The following is a 13,986-nucleotide window of genomic DNA, read 5'->3' on the forward strand; positions in this document are numbered from 1 at the left end:
ACAAGGAAATGTTAAGGCTATTAGAGTGCATCGGAGCACCGCTCTGACGTGTAAAATTTGAACTGATGAGTCTCAACACTTAAAAACTAAAAATATGTGTGTAAAGAAAAGTTGACAATAAAGCCTTAAACTGTCTTTCATAACTAAACACTTAACGAAAGGGCATTTTTATAGTCATTCGTTTTGTCAGGATAGAGGAATGCAAAACATTATAGTAATCAAGGTTGCTGATAATATAGTACAGTTAGATAGTAAATTAATAAGTTATACGTTTTTAAATCTCTTCTAATGTTAATTATTTTTATTTGAAATACGGTTGTTGTTTTTGTCTTGCTGCTTAAATTAAAGAAATTTGAGTTACGTGTTTTCTCTCGTTATTATCTGCGTATTCAGTTTGTCTTTAATGAAACTTGTCGCAAACAATTAGTGTTGAATTGAGATTAACCTTTGAGGTCTTGACCTTTATGGTGAATTTTGATAAATGTTAGCACATCTCAGACCATAAAACTTAGTACTAAATCTCTACAAACAAACCATTTTCACCAACCATGCTTCATCATATAAGTGCATAGAATTGTTGCATAAATTAACTAAGAGGTGACAGACGTTTAAATTATTAACTCTTGCCTGGCAAGCAAAAACATGCTTACAAAGTTGTATAAAAAAGGCTTAAAGAGCCCTATAAGAGCTGTTAATGAATTTATACTCTAGTTAGTATAACATATTTCGTTGTGTAAACCTTTACATTTATTTTACAGTCAGTCTAGAGTCTGTCGAATAAAGGACTGAAACCCTTTCGTATTTGAAGCCCACTAATACAAAATCTGAAGTGCCATGTTTAAAATATTCTTAATTCACAATTTAAATTAATTTACTCCGTGCTAATTTTTGGCTCAAGGTGTATTCAACCTGTACGCCACCTTATGAAACACGTGCGTTAAACAATCGGTTTAGGAAACACAAAATCCACGCTCAGCCATAACTGATTTATAACTGCTATTAAGAGGGAGTGTAACCAATCACCACAACTAATCGCTGATGCAACTAATGTTAAGTCGAATAAGGTATTTGACTGTTACAACGCACCCACAGCTTAATGTACAGATTGCATTCGGTGATATGTTGCAGCTCGAACTCTAGACTTTCTGGTACACAAATAGTCATTAGATCACTTCCAACCCTGCAAACTAAAAGTACGTGCAGGTTTTCACGTATCATTTTATAACTGTTGTAGAACGTTGTTCAGTTGTTGTTTTTTTACAGGCTTTAGTCGCATCGCTCATTAAATTTATGTTGTGAAATGTAACAACTGTTAAAGATATAAAACACAGTTCTGAAAAAAACAAACTAATAACTGACATAATAATCCGGTAATGTGTTACTCAGTTTTGTTTTGTTTTCAAAATTTCTCGTTACAGTAAGTGGTTAACAATGTTCCTCCTTACAATACGCAGTTAACTACGTTTCTCGTGACATAATATTGTTAACTAAGTTTATCATTACATAAAGTGATTAATTACTGCCGTATGATCAGTCCATATTTAAAGATCTTTATCCAGTTTCAGAACGTCGTATGGGTACATATGAGAAAGCCCACAAACAAACATTTTATGATAAAAATAAATAAACAGTTTAACATTACACATGCCCGGTGACAGAACTGCAAAGTGACTGCACAAAGACAAAATACTTGTTCGTATGTGACATGTTTTACAGGATGGCGTGAATTATGATGGTTCTAAAATACACACGTACGGAACATCCAAGGGGCTTAAATTTCATATCAGGTTTAGCAATGTACAATAGGATAAATTGAATTTATCACGAAGAAAAGTATTTGTTTATACATGTGTACGTGTATAGTTTATAATGGTAAATTAGAATTCGGTACATTTGTGCATGATGTTACACACGAATGAGGAAATAAACTAGCTATCGAACACATAAAAACTTTAAAATTATTGACAGTTTTTAAATGAAAAGTTTAATATGAGACGGAAGTTTGTTTCAAGTTACCAACTGTTTGCACAATTCCGTCTACGTTCACTAGTTTTATCCGGTATTTCATGTAAACATTAAAAACGTCTGTAAACGTTCTTCTATTGAGTCGAGTGTCGTTCAACGTGTACAGAGTTTCAACGCGTAAATAGCTTATTTTAAAAAAATAATCCTGGGGGCGTTTCTATGAAAATATTTTTCCGTTCTCTGGTTTTGTTTAACTGTAATACTCAGGGTTGTGAAATTCCTCAAAACGTAAAAGTGGTAAAGCGTAAAGTAGAAAGAAGCAAGAAAAACAAACTTTAAATACAGAGCAAACCGTCATAGGAATATATTAAGCTTAGTTTGTTTCAGAATTTAGCGAAAAATTACATAAACCAAACAAGCTCGCCCTTTCAGCCATGCGGTCCTTATATGTGATGGTCAATCCCATTATTCGGTGGTAAAAGAGTAGTCCATAAGTTGGCGGTGGGTGGTGATCACTAGCTGCCCTCCCTCTATTCTTGTACTGCTAAATTAGGGATGTCTAGCACAGATAGCCCTTGTGTATCTTTGCGCGAAACTAAAAAAACAAACAAACATACAAATACACAAGACATACCTGTGCATAATCGTCCCGTGTTTTAAATGATAGGCCATAACGTAGACAATTACATCCAAAAATTTGGATACTCTTTCTGACGAAAGATTGGGGTTTCGCTGTCACACTTATATCTCTCTCACTGTTCCAAATGTTTGAACGAGGTTTTGCAGCAATAGGAGGAGAGCCACGGACACTGAATTCACAGTCTGGGTACGATAACCAGTAAGACACTCCTGACTAAATTGAAATGAAAAAAAAAATAGTCTGGTTGTAGGTCATTTTATAACTATCTTTTGCTTCTTGTATGTTAAGTATGATAGTTGCACTTAAGAGGTTAATACAGAAAGTTATTTTAAAGTAAAAAATATTAGACTAAATTGGTCAACCTTCTGTGATGCTATAAATAGGTGGGAAGTGTGTTTGTTCTAGAGGAATGAACATTGTTTCAGGGAAGTGTGTCCAGTATCCGTCTGACATTATTATTATGAAGACCAAGAAATATTTCGATAAAGGTTTATTTTTATGAAAACTCATACCAAAAACTACTAAAGTTTACTAATATGAATATTTCAGTGCCTCTGTGATCCTTTTCCCTTTATAATAAATGTTTAAACGTTGCCTTTAAGTTACATTTTCTTACATTAGCATGACTCTAGCAGCACTTCTACGATTCTTCATTCACCTTTTCCCTTTATAATAAATGTTTAAGTTACATTTTCTTACATTAGCATGACTCTAGCAGCACCTCTACGATTCTTCATTCTCCTTTTCCCTTTATAATAAATGTTTAAACGTTGCCTTTAAGTTACATTTTCTTACATTAGCATGACTCTAGCAGCACCTCTACGATTCTTCATTCATCTTTTCCCTTTATAATAAATGTTTAAACGTTGCCTTTAAGTTACATTTTCTTACATTAGCATGACTCTAGCAGCACCTCTACGATTCTTCATTCTCCTTTTCCTTTATAATAAATGTTTAAACGTTGCCTTTAAGTTACATTTTCTTACATTAGCATGACTCTAGCAGCACCTCTACGATTCTTCATTCACCTTTTCCCTTTATAATAAATGTTTAAACGTTGCCTTTAAGTTACATTTTCTTACATTAGCATGACTCTAGCAGCACCTCTACGATTCTTCATTCTCCTTTTCCCTTTATAATAAATGTTTAAACGTTGCCTTTAAGTTACATTTTCTCACATCAGCATGACTCTAGCAGCACCTCTACGATTCTTCATTCATCTTTTCCCTTTATAATATGTGTTTAAACGTTGCCTTTAAGTTACATTTTCTTACAATTTAAGGTGTTCTAGTGATGGTAATGCTTTGATCATAATAATTATTATTATAACGACCTAATGAAATACCACGCAACTGTAATCTTCTTAAATTGTAACAGTAATAATCATTAACTTCAAAATTACCTTATGCTCTAATGGTATTCCTAGTGTATTAAAATAATGTCTGTTCCAGCAAACAATTTTCTTTTAATCTCTGTATTTAACTCAGTTTAGTCAAATGCGTTTACATGCTTTTTACAGATGATACACTGCTGGCTAAAATCTTGAGGCCAATAAACATAAAGAAAAAATATGCATTTTGCATTGTTAGACTCAACCACTTATTTGAGTAGAGCTTCGAAAGATGAAAATATGAAAAGGGAAAATAAAAATAAAAAACTTTTTTAGCATTTAATAGGTAAAATGTGGACACTATGAAATTAGCCTAAATACTAACTGGTCAAAAGTTTAAGACCATACAAAAAAGAAGTCCTAAACAAGATAGGAAATGTTCAACAAGAGGTCTCAGTAGTGAGTTGCACGGTCGTCATTGCGAATAACTAACTGCAAATATTCACTTGGACATGGTCGATACAAGCCTTTGCAGAAGACCGGCTGTAATGTTGTTGCAAGTGGTGAAGATGGCTTCACGAAGATCATGCACTATTTGGAATTGACGTCCATTTCTATAGACTTTTCTTGCCATCCACCCCCAAACATTTTCAATGGGGTTCAGTTCGGGCGAACACACTAAATGGTCCAAAAGAATCACGTTATTCGCCATGAAAAACTCTTTATCTTGCAGGCATTGTGGATTGCAAAATTGTCCTGCTGAAAGATCCAGTCATTTCCACACAAACGAGAGCCTTCAATCAATAAAGATGCTCTCTCCAACATGCCAATGAAGCTCCATTGTTCATGGAAGGAGAAAGCATCCCAGATCACGATGGAACCTCTTCCACTATGTCGTATAGAAAATGTCTTTGGTGGGATATCTTTATCGTGCCAGTAACGTTGGAAGCCATCTGAACTGTCCAGGTTAAATTTTTTCTCATCATAAAACAAAACCTTTTCCATTGTTTGTTTGGTGCTTCTCAGCAAAGTTTAACCGAACTGTTTCATGGTGTGGAAAGAGGCGTGGCCTTTGAAGACGTTTACGGTTTTCAAAGCCTTTCTCTCGTAGATGTCGTCTTATTGTTCTTGAGCTGCATTCTGCGTCCGTAAGGGCCTTAATCTGGTTCTACGATCGGCTGGTGTCTTGCCGGACAACCCGTCGAATCGTCCTGCTCTACGCCAGCCAAATTTTCTTGGGCTGACCACTTGAAATTCTCGTTCCGTATCCCTCAGGGTCTTTTAAAAAATTTGCAACAGCAGTTTTACTGCGCCCAATCTCACCAGCGATGGCACGTTGACAGAGACATGCAGCTCGACAATTCTACTACGTCCAAACTCTGTCAAATTTTTAGCCTTTGCCATGTTTTTACCCAATGTAACACAGGAGATGTCAGTTGGAGATGTTGACAACGCTAATGCTTGAACACAAATGACTAAATTTCGTTATGTGTTTACCGATTAACGCTTCGTTTCAGTATGGTCTTTTTGGTATGGTTAAACTTTTGACCTGCTAGTATTTAGGCTAATTTCATAGTGCTCACATTTTCCCTATTAAATGCTGAAAATGTATTTTTCTTATTTTCATCTTTCGAAGCTCTAGTCAAATAAGTGGTTGAGTCTAACAACGCAAAATGCATTTTTTTTTCTTTATGTTCATTGTCCCTAAGATTTTGGCCAGCAGTGTATATTGAATAAATAGCGAGTGCTATTGATATATTCAAAAATTCATATAGAAAGCTTTATAATAACTAAATATATTGAATAAATAGCGAGTAAGATTGATATTTTCAAACATTCATATAGAGAGCTTTATAATAACTGAATATATTGAATAATTAGCACCACTGATATGTCATGAACAGCGTGAAAGGAGATGCTCACATTGCTAAGGTTATGATACCTTAATGGGGACCCAGTGAGAATAAATGACACTATGTTGTATTAGTCATTGATACAGGACCGGGTTTATGAATTGTACCGTAATAAGACCCAATACGGATCAATGGCACAATGTTGTATTAGTCCCAATACGGATCAATGACACGATGTTCTAGGAGTCACTGATGCAGGATCGTGTATATAATGGGTGTTTATAAAATGGATGATGGTGCAGCAGTTTTTCCTATTTATAACTCTACTCAAATAAGTGGTTGAATCTGACAACGCAAAATGCATATTTTTTCTTTATGTTCATTGGTCTTAAGCAGTGTATGTAGTTCGGAAGTTACTTCTGTGTTTCAACTAACCAAATCCAGCGCAAAAAAGTTTAAAAGTAAAAAACTAGATTCACTGTGTTCTTTTGCCAAATGATTTATGTGAAATCAGTATTTATATTGAAAATCAGATTAACTGTAGATAGTATATTAACAATAACGCAAAGATGCGACAATGATTTTAAAAGGAACAGTTAAATCTGTCCAGTATTAGTAGTTCATGTTAAATAATCATGAATATATGTTTAGAAAGTGGCGTTAGTCCTAGTTCTTAGTTTCTGAACTGTAATGATTGAAACTAGAAAAAGTATTGATTTCAGGTAACTCTTTCTATAACCAGATAAGCTATTTTAGAGCAAGAGAAATAGAGAAAAAAGAATGCAGTACACATAAGATTAAATTATTTCATTTATTAATTAATAAAAAAATGGAATATATATGGGGGTATACATCCCCTTCATTTTAGGTGGGGGGTATGGTGCATACAATCATCCCCTACAGTTTGGTCTGTTGAATTGTTTTATTGCATCACAGGCCTACAAATTGTGTGTTTGTTCTTGTGATTTTCATTTTCTTACCAATCGAATTACATAATTAGGCCTAGATGTAGGCTTTTTCAGTAGCCGAAATGTACATCTTTAATATAGGCGTGCTTCTAAGCTTTTCGATCTAAGCGATAGTTCATAAGTATCAGTCAGTAGGCCTAAGTATACATGCAAGTATCGTGGCAACACGATTACTCTGTGATTGCATGTTTACAGCTTTCAGGTTCACTTAATCAGAGATTACCAATTTGCAAATTGAACAGTCCACATAAGTGGTTGCAAAAATCATCCACCCATCGGGTGTAAAAAATTTACGCCCCTGGTCACAGACATTTATGTACTCACCGGAAAATACCTGGCATGGCCTAATAACATGTGTGTTAGGGTGTGAATCAGGATATTTACAGTTTGAGTCGTGATCTTTGAACACGTTTAAACCTGATGTTGTTCTTGTTGGAAATACCAAATACTTCTTGGAAATGTTATTGCATTCATAAAATAAGTTGTTTGTATTCGTGTGTGTTCTAGTTCATTATTCGATATTTTTATCTCCATTTGTTATTTTAAATTTTAGATTATTATTTAAATTTTATGGCTTTGTTTGTTTGTTTTTTTAATTTCACACAAAGATACTCATAGACTACCTTCGATAACCGTTCCTATTTTATAAGTAATAAACTCAAGTAGTGGTTTATCGACATCATCCACTGCAGACTTTATAGGCTGTTCTTTTACCAACAAAAAAGGGATTGACTATCACATTATAACAACTTCACAGCTGATCAGACAAACATGTTCGATAATGGAATTGGAACTCGCAACCCATCGCTTGCGAATCGAGTATATCATGTTATATTCCGTATCATCTTCATGAAATATACACAATTATGTAAAATGGGTTTCGTTTCATTTATTATATAACGTCATTTTAGGAACAAACAAAATAATAAAACCCCACACTCTGACAAATAACATTTGTATTCTGTGTATTGATACAAAAATATTAGATGTTCTTCACTTAACATTTTATCCAGTCATAAAATTTTGAGAGCGGAGTAATTTTAAACCTTTTGTTAACATATTTATCTACCAATTGCTCTGTGTATCTACCTCTTATGTATTCGTCTTTTTAGGTTTATGTATCTACATATATATTTCTATCAATCTCTTTAGGCTCGGCATGGCCAGCGCTCAGGGCACGCGACTCGTAAGCTGAAAGTTGCGCGTTCGAAACCCAGTGACACCAAACGTGCTCGCCTTTTTAGAAGTGGAGGCGTTGTATGTGACGGTCAATCCAATTATTCGTTGGTAAAAGAGTAGCTTAAGAGTAGGCGGTGGGTGGTGATGACTAGCTGCCTTCTCTCTTGTCTTACACTGCTAGAATAAGGATGGCTTGTACAGCTAGCCCTAGTGTAGCTTTGCGCGAAATTCATAACAAGCAAACAAATCTATCTCTCTATTTATATGTATATAAATATCTATCTGTTTGTCTATTATTTATATTCATCTGTCTTTGTCACGGACATATTATGTACTAAATCTTATCATTCTGACGAAATATGCATATATTATGAATTACAATTTCACATATTCTTTCTCCCACGTAACAGCTTTTGTAAATCACAAAGTTTTGTAAAGTGTCGCTTTTACTTTAGAAACGTTACTGTAGTGTTAAAATCCTTGTTATCATATTGAAAGCATGCGGTAATTTTGCTGCGTAAAATACGGTTGTCATCAACAAAGACACGTTCGCGTTGTCCTTTAATTCGCGCCTCCAGTGAAATATTTCACGAGAAAGTTGCAGTTGTAGCATTCTGGTTACGACGCTTTAGGCTTCAAATAACGTACTAGAAGTGTTATGCCATGTTTGCAGAACAACTTCATTTTCAGGATTTCTCTGAACGGATGAGCCATCCGTGACATCTCTGGTGGTTATCACGATGAACTAGCCGTGGCATCTCTGATTATTAGGATGAACTAGCCGTGACATATCTGGTTGTTATTAGATTGAGCTAGCCGTGACATTTCTGGTGATTATTAGGATGAGCTAGCCGTGACATTTCTGGTGATTATTAGGATGAACCTGTCGTGACATCTATGGTGATTATTAAAAGAATTTCCGGCGTGAAAGTAGACTGTATGATGGTATATCACTCATACAATATCTGCTACACCCAACTCTAAAGACGTCTTTTGTCCAACACTGAAAGACATGATAGTGGTTGAGAGTTTGAACAATAACTGTTTCGGTGTCAACAATAATAAGTTGATAAGTTGATGTAGTGTGATTTTCATAAATTTTATTTGTGTTATTACATATCAAAAATAGGTTAAAGATTATTTAACACTGTATTTTTTTCTCTCACGATCTATTTTTAGTAAAAAAAACATCTTTTTATGCAGATGATTGTGAGAAGGTAAAATGTACGTGTTGATAACCGTTATGTGACCAACGGTTACAACTAACGTTAAGTGCTTCGAAGTACAAAGTGAAATAGGCCCGGCATGGCCAAGCGTGTTAAGACGTGTGACTCGTAATCTGAGGGTCGCGGGTTCGCATCTTCGTCGCGCTAAACATGCTCGCCCTTTCAGCCGTGGGGGCGTTATAATGTGACGGTCAATCCCACTATTCGTTGGTAAAAGAAAGCCCAAGAAATGGCGGTGGATGGTGATGACTAGCTGCCTTCCCTCTAGTCTTACACTGCTAAATTAGGGATGGCTAGCACAGATAGCCCTCCAGTAGCTTTGTGCGAAATTCAAGGACAAACAAACAAACAACATGAAATATCTACTAAGATCCCAGTTGGCTCAGTAACAAGTCTGAGGGCTTATTAACACAAAACATATTTCGATACCCACTGTAAGTGGAGAACAGATAGTCCAGTGTCTGGATTAACAAAAACAAACATGTAATAAACCTTCATGGCGTCTATTGAATTTGAAAATTGTTTATGTTTTATAATTCTGTCAAGAAGAGACCCTAAATGGTAAATACATTTGTTGACTATATCACACTTAATGGAAAACTTGGGAATCGCTTTGAAATAAACCTATCATCTTATTTTATGCAAAATTTAATTGTTGGACAAGTCATAATAGTGGCCAATAATTCGATATATATATATAGCTCTATCAGTTTTGTTTGCTTTGACTTTCGCGCAAAGCTACACAAAGGCTATCTACGCTAGCCGTTCCTAATTTAGTAGTGTAAGACTGGAGGAAAGGCAGCCAGTCACCACCACCAGCTCTTGAGCTACTTACTCCTTTACCAACGAAGAGTGGGACTGTTGTCACATTATAACGCCTCCAGGGCGGGAAGGGCGAGCATGTCTGATGTGATGGGGATTCGAACCCACGACCCTCAGATTACGAGCCAATCTACTATCAGTCCAATGGGAATTAAAAACTGAGCTAACTTGTGGAATAAAAGGTATCGGCGCGGATGAGATTTATTAGTTTGTGTTTACAAACTGGGAATCCGATAGTTCATGGCTCGCATCCTGTTATTACACGAACACGCTCCGAATTTTGGGATCGTTTGTGCATTATAAAAGCAACGGTTAAGTCCCATTGTTCGGTCTGACGAGATTTCGCCAAAAATTGGTAGTGAATTCAGTTTACCGTCCACCCTTCCTCTTAACTATCACTTCAAAATTAGGGGTGGTTATGCGCAAGTAGTCTTTGTGTAGCTTTGATTAAAACTCCTGAAACTTAAAAAACAATATACACGGGACACCTTGCATTGACTGATCACAGTAGTTGTGACACAGAGAACTATAAGTTAGACTACTTGTCTGGAGAGTTTTAACAGTCGCCCTATACTGAACGTGTCTTATCTGTCGCCTTTCTAGAAAACATTACCATGTTTATAGAAGAAATATTAACAGCAAAAACATTGCGCATCGTGTCCCACATCAGATTCATTCACCTTGCTAAATGACGCAATACTTCTGCTAACGTATGTCAAGTTCTTCTGTCCAAAAATATCATACCGTGACTGATTCTTTTTGTTCAACCAATTATTGTTTTCTTTATATATATATATATATATATATATATATATATATAAAGGAATTACATACAGGAGAGTAATGGTTTTCAAGCGTTATAATAAGAAAATCATCTGTTATTTAACTGAAAATTTATAATCGCTAAGAAAATAAAAGCTGTTATAGTGCTAATAGGTAAAATAAATTTTACTTTCGACACATGTCATTTGATACTTACAGGGATCTGATACCAACCAGAAAATTATATTACAAAGTCAGAAAACATCACTGAGTTTTACTGTCGTCTCTTGGGATTCAACTCCTCTTTCGAAATTGTTAAAAATAAAAAAATATTGAAATATGTATTGGTTGTTTTTTTTGCTCTAAGGTTTCGAATATAGAAAGAAAAATGAAAAATTGAGATAAATTTAAAAGTATATTTGTTTTGAAGACGATACATAACTAATACTGTTAAATATCATTTGAAAGCAGGATCACAACATAATTTATTACTACGCTTTCTTCGTGTTTTATAAACCTACATCTAATGGTAATGTTCAGATAGTAAAAAAGACAAAAAAGAGCTTTCATGGACATCATCGAAGCTGATAAAACCCTAAGCCTAATGTAGGATAGAAGATATAACACTTCATATTGGAAGAACGTCTATAGCAATACATACGTTATTTGTGCCTGAAATATTTTCCAATATTAAAGGTTAAAATTCAAAGAACTTGTCTAAATATTTAAAATATATTAAAATACTTAATCGTGCAACGTTGTAATGTACACAATTAGAAACTGTTTTTAAAGACCGGTCTATTTTAAATATGTAAACTTGTTGTAACATGGTCATGCCTTTTCTGTACCTTTACGGTTGTGTGGTATTTGTTTGCACGCTCCTTAGAAACGTAGAAAGTATCATTTACTACGGTTGATCGGTTTTAAATAATGATTTAAAGGTGTATTATACAACCTTAATCGTTTGAGTATTTTAATAGATTTTCCTACGTATCACTCAGACTCCACCCCCCTTACGACCCCTTCAAACTTTCGTTTGGTTGACTGTTAGAGCTTAGAGTTCCAGTGATATATTCACGCACAGACTTGTATACAAAGGCGCCCCAGACACTTGTGACACGGTGCTCGGTGAGAGACTGCGCATTGATAAGGATCAATGGAACCTATCTCTCGCAAAACGTATTTGAAAACGAATGAGCTTTAGCCTCAGTAACTGGTCGCACTCAGAGACCTTACAGCTGTCGTGTTGCTTTGACAAGGTGTATTAACAAATACAGACAGCTTCCATGTGAGTGTAACCAGGAATTGTTATTCCCGTCGTCTTGGAAGTCGATAAAAGAATCAAGGTAATCAATTTCCCTTCGTAATATGACGAATGTTTTCATTCTTTTCTAAAACGTTTCTCTTACACATTTCGCAAAGTGCCAAACAAATTGTGCGGGCACATTTATAACTTTCACACTAAGTATCATTTTCAAGTCGCTTCTATGCACTCGAGAAAAAACAACAGCTTTTCCGATGTGAAAGAAGTCTGAAATATGTCGATAAAAAGAACTAATGTTATACATCAAAACAGTTGGATTAAGTATCACCAGCAGAAATTTAAAATAAGTCCATTAATTGACGTCAGTAAAGCGTTACCTAAAAATATTTATGTTTAATTAATACGCAAGGAAATAAATAACTAGGTAAAGACTATCCTCGTCAACAGGGTGTCGTATTTTAGTTGAAAAAACTAAACGATATGTCAAGTTGTTTGAATAAGAAAACTTATTAATTTGTGATCTTAATACTCAAATACCTAACGTTGTAATTTAAACTTGGTAGATCGACATCTTGTAACATACATTACAGAACCAGAGCCAGGTAGGGGCGCATAATTTAACATTAGAGAATTAATCGTGGCTAAATTGGTTTTCCACCTTCCTCCCAAGTTGTTCTGAGACATTTTTCCTCTGACATCAGATCCACTTTCTTCCTAGAAAGACTGATGTTGGTATAGCTGTGTAAGTGTTGGTATCGACGTCAATCATTGACAAGTCTTGTGTTAGCATGAGGATATATCCATCGTGTTCAGGTTAAACAACGGTACAGTGAGTAACTCATACCTACTGAAAGATATGACACTCTTGTATTCCTTATGTATTAGCACTTTCTCAGCCTTATTCAGGCTACTATCAGATTTCTTATTGGATCATATAATGAGAGTTTTCTACGTTTAGAGAACAATACTATCCTTAGTATTATTTGTTTGTTTTTTTAATTTCGCGCAAAGCTATACGAGGGCTATCTGCGTTAGCCGTCCCTAATTTAGCAGTGTAAGACTAGAGGGAAGGCAGCTAGTCATCACTACCCACCGCCAACTCTTGAGCTACTCTTTTACCAACGAATAGTGGGATTGACCGTCACATTATGATGTCCCCACAGCGAAAAGGGCGAGCATGTTTGGTGCGAAGGAGATCCGAACCCGCGACCCTCAGTTTACGAATCTAGTGCTTTGACCATGACAGGCCAACCATAAGTATAGTACCCACATTTGTTTCTGAGTGTTTTGATAGAGATAAGATTTACTTTGTTTTTACAGTTAGAATCTCGGACTTAATTTTGCACAACATTTACTGTCTATACTTTTACTACCGCGACAATTATTTTTACTTGTAAAGTTAGTCAGTGCATTTGACAAGACGACAGCTGTTGTTGCTTTTCAGTGTTAAAAATACTGTTGAATAGAACAAACTATACAAATCTGACAAATACCGACAAAACAAAACAGGAACGTTTTGACACGACCACTAAATAAAGCCGGTGAGAACAAAGTAAGTTGGAGTTTCTTACCGCGATCATGAATGCTTTTATACTAACAAGCACTAAAGTTTGTAAGTTACTAACTTATATCAAAACCCAGGAGATGTCAAACTATGTTCAAGCTTCTAATTGTATGACTCACATTTTGTGTAAGTTATTCAGTTACCATCGACAAGTGGTGCACATTTTGGACAGTTTCAATTTACTAACGTTTTATATAAGTTATTCTGTTATCATTAATACGTGGTGCACATTTTGGAAAGTTTAAGTTTACGATAATATAAATTATTCTGAAATAAATGTTTCGCGCTTTTGGAAAAGGCGTCTTATGAAAAGAAACATTTTCATGTTCACTTAATATTGATACAGTTGCACTAAATTATCTTTATAATCATAAACTATGTATGGTTTTAATGTTTACACACTGCACACTAAA

At 35.1% G+C, this 13,986-nt stretch overlaps 1 protein-coding gene across 3 annotated transcripts in view; it reads left to right on the forward strand.

Annotated features, from left to right (window-relative positions):
- LOC143222513 (uncharacterized) overlaps nt 1-13,986 on the forward strand; it is a 56,982-nt gene that overhangs the window by 20,235 nt on the left and 22,761 nt on the right. For 2 of the 3 annotated variants that reach the window (XM_076449120.1, XM_076449118.1), the window contains exon 1: nt 11,896-12,091. The exons of the other annotated variant lie outside the window; for it this stretch is intronic. The gene's annotated coding sequence lies outside the window, so the exon portion shown is untranslated. Of the gene's footprint in view, nt 1-11,895; nt 12,092-13,986 lie in introns of those variants that run through there. 3 annotated transcript variants of the gene reach the window in all.

The sequence above is a fragment of the Tachypleus tridentatus genome, chromosome 8 (assembly GCF_004210375.1).
Source record: "Tachypleus tridentatus isolate NWPU-2018 chromosome 8, ASM421037v1, whole genome shotgun sequence".
NCBI classification, from domain to species: Eukaryota; Metazoa; Arthropoda; class Merostomata; order Xiphosura; family Limulidae; genus Tachypleus; species Tachypleus tridentatus.